A 7,092-nucleotide genomic window follows, 5' to 3' on the forward strand; every position below is an offset into this window, starting at 1 on the left:
TAGACCCCCTGCAGAAGCGGGGATCCAGTGCAGAGAAGCTGAGGATGAGTGTAGAGAAACAAGGATCCAGTACAGAGAAACGAGCTAGTATAGAGAAGTGGGGATCCAGTGCAGAGAAGCTGGGGGTGAGTACAGAGAAGCGGGGGTCCAGTGCAGAGAAGCTGGGGGTGAGTACAGAGAAGCGGGGGTCCAGTGCAGAGATTCTGGCGATGAGTACAGAGAAGCGGGGATCCAGTGCAGAGAAGCTGGGGGTGAGTACAGAGAAGCGGGGATCCAGTGCAGAGACGCTGGAGGTTAGTGGAGAAAGGGCTTTCAAGGGAGAGAGGCAGGGGTCCAGAGGAGAGGGATCACGATCGAGTGCAGAGAAGCGGAGGACCAGTGGAGACGATTTGATTTCCACTGGAGATACAGTGGGTACCAGTCGGGAGAAGCTGAGGACCAGCTGGGAGAAGCTGGTGATCAACAGTGAGACGTTGGAAACCAGTGATAAGAAGCTGGGCACCAGTGAGGAGAAGTTGGAGGACATAAGTGAGACTGTGGAAAGAGTGACTGAGTTGACCGGGAATGATCCCATGGAAGAAATCTCTTCAGACCATGTGGAGGGAAGTGCTGAGGACCCAGAAGGGACTGCAGAAGATGTGGACGTTGACGGGGTCATCTTGCTTGATGTGACGGATATTGCTGATGAGTTGGTTTCTCGGGAGGAGAAGAACGCTCCAGGTCACAGTACCTATAATGAGACAGAGGACAGAAGTTGAAAGAGTAGCGGCTGCAGAAGGAAATATTACACCAAGAACGGCTTACGGCTGGGGGGGAAGGGGGGAGGGAGAGGGACTGAAAAGAAAGGAGAGACTGAGCCTAAGACAGAAGGGTGGCAATAAATTTAAAAAGAGCTCCTGGGGATGAAGGTGGAGAGGGGGGTCGAGGAAAGCAAAGAAGGATGGGTGCATTTTGAGAATGGAAATGTGGGCTGACAAGGTTGATCGAGGAAGAGTGGCTCCCGGTTTCTTGGTGAAGGGCGATTGAAGATCTGGGAAAATGTGTGGAGGAATGGGTTTTGGCTGCTCTGGAAGGATTTAAACACAAGACTGGGTCCATGAAACCTGGTTCCGGAGGAGAACGGAGACCTGAGCAGGATGTCAGAAAGGCGTGGATTGCAGAAGGAGACAAGCTGACAGGAGCCAACCAAGCAGGGTTCTGGCTGAGGGTGTGTGTTGAGGTCCCTGCAGAAGAATGTGGGGTGCCAGTAACAAGAGGAGGAGGAGACCCAAGAAAGGTTCCCGAAGACAAACAGGCCCAAGCCCATGATGGTGATTATGTTCGTGGGTTTCTTTCAAAGTCATTTCCTTCCCGGTTTCTGTTACGGTCTGATCTGACGGGTCTCTTGAAAACTGTATCCAGAATCAGGCTCCCCTGTTTGAGCACTTCCCTAGCACTCCCCTGAGGTCCACATCAGGTAGCATCACCTTGAGGCTTGCCTCCATTAGCTGGATCTGTCATTGCCACCCTTGGCATAAAAAGAAGAAAGTGGTAAATGATAGGTAACATTAAAATCGCCATCTGAGCCATTTTTAAGTGTCCCTTTTGGTGGCATTCATGATTTGATGTACTTACCAATGCCACACCATTCCCCCCTCCCCAAATCCTTTTCCTCACCCCACAGTTCTTGCTCACTAAGCAAGAACCTCCCATTTTCCTCCCATGGGCCCAGCCACCACTAACCTACTCTCTGTCTCACTGAATTTCCCTATAGAATATTTAAGTGGGATCAGACAATGTCTGGTCCTTGGTGGTGGTTTGTACATTTTGTTTTATTGCCATAAATAGACAGGTCGCCAATGGTCCTCGAAAGCATTTTCGTGTTAACAGTCTTCCCAGGTGTAGTTCAGTGACATCATGTTCATGTTCATTCTTAGAAGAAGCCCAGTGTCCCCTAAGCGTGGTGTCTTCCTGCCCGCTTCACCCCCACCACCCTCACCCACCACCAGCATCTAAACAATCCAAACACTGCATTGAGCCGATTCAAGGGCGGGGTAGAACTGCCCCTGTGGGTCTCCCAGGCTCTGAGTCTTTAATCCCCCCAAACGTGCCTGACCACTACATTTTGATTGTTCTTGATTGTAAGGCACACTGATCGCGCGATGGTTCAGGGGCTCGCCAATAAGTGGTCAGTTTGAACCCCTCATGAGCTTCTTCCCAAGGAGAAACAGGAGGTGCGCATAAAGATGCCCAGCCTTGGAAAGCCCGGGCCGGTTCTAGTGTGTCCCAGAAGGCTGTTGGGAGACAGAACCAACCAAATAGCAAGTTGCTTGCTTTTCCCCTTTGGGCCAGCCTTCGTTTCAGTCCCTCCCACGAGGACGTGGCTTTCTTTTCTGGGTGAAGTTTTCAGGGTGGAAATGGTTACGCCATTGACCAAAACACAAGTCCAGCGGCCCCAGGAAATGGGTCCACCCCCCTCCGTAGCTTGCTCACTCTCAAACTTCTGATCTTGACCATCTGAACTCACGCAGACAAGTTGCAAGATGAGAACAGCGAGCACGTGAACATGCTTATCTACTCTGGCAGTCCTCGGAGGCTTGTCCTATTTGCATTACCCTCTCGGCCCCAGCAAGCATTTCCTAAGAGGCACCTTTACCCTCCGTACATCAAGACGCCTCCCCTAGGATCTTTCAGTTCCTATACAAATGGCTTTCACTGTCCCCAAAATATGCCGGATACTCGGACAACTTGTTTTCTCTGACCCACGGGCCCAGGAAGGGTGATGGGGATAATCCTCTGAGGATAGTTCCCCCGTTTTGTTTCATTTCACTCGCTTTTTTTGGAAGAATTTGGGCCCGTTTGCTTATAGATGCCCCTGTCCTGGATTTGTCCTTGCGTTGGCCTCTCGTTGCTGGGGTTCTTGATGGAAGAGGGAACCAGAGGCCCTGGTTTCTCTGCATAGCACTCGACAGGTGGCTTCTCATCTGTCTGTCCCCTCGTGAGTGGGCACTCCCAGAGGGCAGCCCCAGGGTCTGCTTGGTTACCTGCACTGGTACCTAGGGGCACTCAACTGCTTTAAGAATGTTCTCTGTTCCTTGGCTGTCTCTCACATGTGTTTGGTGAAATGTCTGATAAGGCCCTTGTCCTACACTTACTCCTGAGGCTTGAATTCAAGATGGACCAGCTCTGTCCCTCGGTTTTTGAAGACCTGCTCCTTCGTGGCCTCCCTGCGGCCTAGCCCTCAGGGCGTCCAGATCCTCTGTTAGGATTGAGCTGGTGTCCTGACCTGGCCTTCTGGGTAAGCGTCCTCGGTTCCCTCTTGCGGGCTCTGCTATATCAACTTTTTGAGGGATCAGAACCTGACAACTAGCTCCCTTCCTCCGTTCTCTGGGGACTCCGACCCTAGCTCTGAGGTGTGGGCAGCTGTAAAGATAAGCTGCAGACAGACCCAGCCTGGGAGGACGGGCAGCTCTCGACAGTCATAAGCTTTACCATTTATGGCCCTTCTTGTAATCATCAGAGTAATTGAAGCGGCCAACCTGAGCCAGCACGCCCTCCCTCTGGGCACCGGCCCTGCAGCCCCGTGAGAGAACCAGTCTTCATTCGCTCTCCCGCAGAGAGCCACCAAGTGCAGGCAGCCTGGCCGCCTCCACCCTGCGAACCGCTCGACCAGCCCGCCTCCTGCCTGCAATGCAAGGTCCGCCCTCCCGGGGGCGGATGAGGCTGGGGAGGGGGGACTGGGCTCTCCAACAACCCTGCCATTCATTCAGGGGCTGCTCCCTGAACCCTCAGAGAGAGTTTTCCTCCAGAGCAGGAACGCCCCAAACAACGGTCTTTCTTTTCTTCCCCAGCTCTTCTTCCGTGCACCCGAGGTCACCACCACCCCGCCCGCCCCTGCTCTCCCCCTTTGGCTCTGAAAGCCCAGGGGTCCGTGGCTTCTCTCCATTTCCGGGCCAGAACTGACCGAGCAGACTGGGCCCTGTCGCAGAGGTGGTGCGTGGACGCCAGTTGCACCGTGTCGTGCTCTGCAGACACCAGTCGACCTGGGGCTGGGTGCCCGCTTCCTCCTGTGAGGTCAGCCGCACTCCACCCAGGTCACGGAGATAACCGGGACGCAGAGACCGGAACAAAGGACAGCGTCTGTAAGGGCTCACAGTAACGCCCCTTTCTTTCCCCCTGAAGTCCACCGTAATGTACATGGTGAGGGCGGTGGGGGCTGCGGGTGGGCTGGTGGATTCGGGCAGTCAATGGTTCAAATCCATCAGCTGCTCCCCAGGAGAAAGACGAGGCTGGCTGCTCCCATAAAGACCCATGTCTCAGATACCCCTGATGGGATTTCGGGAGCCAGAATCCACTCCGTGGCAGTGGACTTGGTCTGATTTTGTAAAAATAGTTTTATTGGGGGCTCTCACTGCTCTTATAACAACCCGTGCATCAACTGTAGCAAGCACATTTGTACATATGTGGCCATCATGTCCTCTCACTTGAGCCGTTGGCTGAAATGACGGTGGTTGTTGTTTGAGTTTTTTCTTTCCCTGTTCCCGAAAACCCTCATCTCGTGCAACAGAACGAGTTCAGAGAAAAGCGACATGGTTTGGATATTGTTAAAATGCCTTTTTGGTGGGTCTCATGAACTCATTCCACCCACACCGCCCCACCCCCTGTGCCAGCTGCGAGTGCACACCGTCCTCAAGGCCAGGTTCTCCTCCCCGGTGTAGCCGAGTGGTGGGGACAGGAGCAGGGGATCGGCACAGGGTGCTGTGCTGGGGAGAGCTAAGGCTGGCAGCGAGGGCGCCTTGGCGGGGGACTGGCTCCAGAAAGCCCCGTGCAGGAACTGCCCTGTGGGGCAAGCAGAAAGAATAGCAGGGCAGAGGCCGATGCCAGCGGAGGCAGGGCCAGAGCAGGAGCTCATCATGGAGCCCGTCCCGACCCATGGCGACCCTACAGGACAGGGGAGAACTGCCCCTGTGGGTCTTCTGAGGCTGTACGTGGGAGTACAAAGCTTCAGCTTCCCCCCTCGGAGCCGGCTGGTGGTTTCAAACTGCTGAGCTTGCAATGAGCAGCCCAGCGCCTACCCCCACTTTGTCCCCAGGGCTCCTCGCCTCAAATGCAGGGTGAAGGACTTCAGACTCTGTTCCGGAGGTGATAGGCAATGAGGCCGCCAGTTCCGCATTCACTTAGATACCTTATCCTGCCCCACAGGGCAGTCCTCATCAGCAAGCAGGACACCTTGCCGACCACAGGCTTTAGGGTAGTGAGGACCCGGCTGTGGAGGCAGGCGGCGGGGGTGAGGCAGGCGGCAGGGGTGGCCGCCGGAGGCCCGGGTCCAGAGTTTTGGCAGGATCTGCTGGTGGGGAGGAAGAAGGCGGTGTGGGACTAAGAGATGATGACCTCGTCGCTGGGTGCCGGTAAATCGGTGCCAACGTGCGTGACCCCACGTACAGCAGAATTGACCCCCTGCCTGCTCCCGCCCCGGCTTCACAAATGTTATGTGCAACCCCACAGTCTGTCACCGGACCTCTGCTCTGCCCAGCATGATGTCCTCCTCCTGGGGCCTGGTCTTCCCTGAGATCACAGTCTCCCATCCTCGCCCCTACGGCGCATTCTGACAAGATCACAGGAGCTGCTGTGTCTTGTTACGTGCTTATTCTGTGATGGGGTCCCCTGATAAGGGATCATATTATCACCCCCATTTCACAGACCAGGCAGTTGAGGCCCTGCATGATCTGTCCATCTGAGGGACAGCAGGCACTGGCAGTGAGTGTGTGTGTGTGTGTGTGTGTGGGGTGGGTGTAGACTGGAACCCCAGGGACTCAGCAGCTGTAACCTCAGTGTGAGTGAAGGGACCACCCCCGGGAGCAGTTTCAGGGGCTAGGGCCTAGAACCCACCAGGACCACCCACTGCGCCCCAACCTACACAAACAGGCTGCCAGGCACCACATCAGCCCACGGGCCGGTTAGGTTCCCCCCACAGAGTACTTTTAGAACCAACCCTTGACAATTGAGAGATTTTGCATTCAAACCTGCGTTTTGGTCTTTTTCTGGGGGGAAAATAAAAAAGTAAAAGTGCTGGCCACCTTGGGCCCATATTCCCACAAGAGCTGGGGAGCTAGACGCCCTCTGGACGCCAGCCGGCCCTGGTCCCCTGCCCCCAAGCTCTACTGATGTTCATCCCCGCTGTTCTGTTCCCCCACCAGGTGTGCCTCGGTTTGGTCCCTGCCCTGCATGGCACGTTTGAACCCGTGTCTGGCCCTGGCCTCGTGACTGCGAACGTTGGCGACAGAAGAGACCGCCCACGCCCAGCTCTGCCTGCCACGTGGGTCTTTCCGCTTCCTGCGGCGGGAAACGAGAGAAGCAGTGTGCCCCCCATGCGTGAGCGCCGCAGGGAGGAGGGTCACAGGCAGGTAGGACAGAGGCAGGCTGTCACCAGCTGTGAGCAGGACAAGTGACAAGGAACTAGAACACGGGCCACAGAAAGTGACAGAAGTAAAGGCCGCTCCGAACAAGCCGCTGGGCCGCTTCTTTGCTTGTTTGGTTCGCTTGGTCCTGAATTACTGGCTTGAGTTTGGAGCTATGCGCTGTGGACATATTGTCACGTTATGGGGAAGGTGCTTAGAAAAGGGGTGTGTGTGTGAGTGTCTGTGTGTACCACTGCCTACGTAGCTTGCTATATGCCCCCCAGATTCAGTGTAAGGACCTCCCCCCCCCACACACACACACCCGTTGCATGATTTCTTCAGTGTTGAAAATCTCTCCGTCCCATTAATGTGAGGTCAGGGGACGGGCCATGTGTCTGACAGCAGGTCATCTTTGTGACATCTAAGGAGTCCTGACAGCAGAGTCATTAAAGCACGCGGCGCTAACTGAAAGGTTAGTGGTTGGAACCCATAGTCGCTCCATGGGGCAAAGATGAGGCAGGCTGCCCCCACTGAGGCGAGCTCCTCGGAAACCCCATGGAGAGGTGCTGCTCTGTCCCACGGGGTCGCTGGAGTCAGCATCGGCCCCATGACAGTAGGATTTTCAAAGGGGTCGGGCTAATCCCCACGGCAGTGGTCAGAAGGGACAGATGCTGTTTCTCCTGGGCTGAGTCTGTTTGCACTTTTTACACTGCCC

At 55.3% G+C, this 7,092-nt stretch overlaps 1 long non-coding RNA gene across 1 annotated transcript; it reads left to right on the top strand.

Annotated features, from left to right (window-relative positions):
• Positions 1 to 6: 6 nt before the first annotated feature.
• On the top strand, positions 7 to 6,485 carry LOC123522494. Its single transcript, XR_006680751.1, has 5 exons — positions 7 to 1,310; positions 3,142 to 3,277; positions 3,500 to 3,676; positions 3,831 to 4,121; positions 6,177 to 6,485. It is a non-coding gene; the product is annotated as an uncharacterized LOC123522494 (long non-coding RNA).
• Positions 6,486 to 7,092: the final 607 nt, after the last annotated feature.

The sequence above is a fragment of the Echinops telfairi genome, unplaced genomic scaffold, assembly GCF_000313985.2.
Source record: "Echinops telfairi isolate 266 unplaced genomic scaffold, ASM31398v2 ScPeMD7_7417;HRSCAF=8455, whole genome shotgun sequence".
NCBI lineage: Eukaryota > Metazoa > Chordata > Mammalia > Afrosoricida > Tenrecidae > Echinops > Echinops telfairi.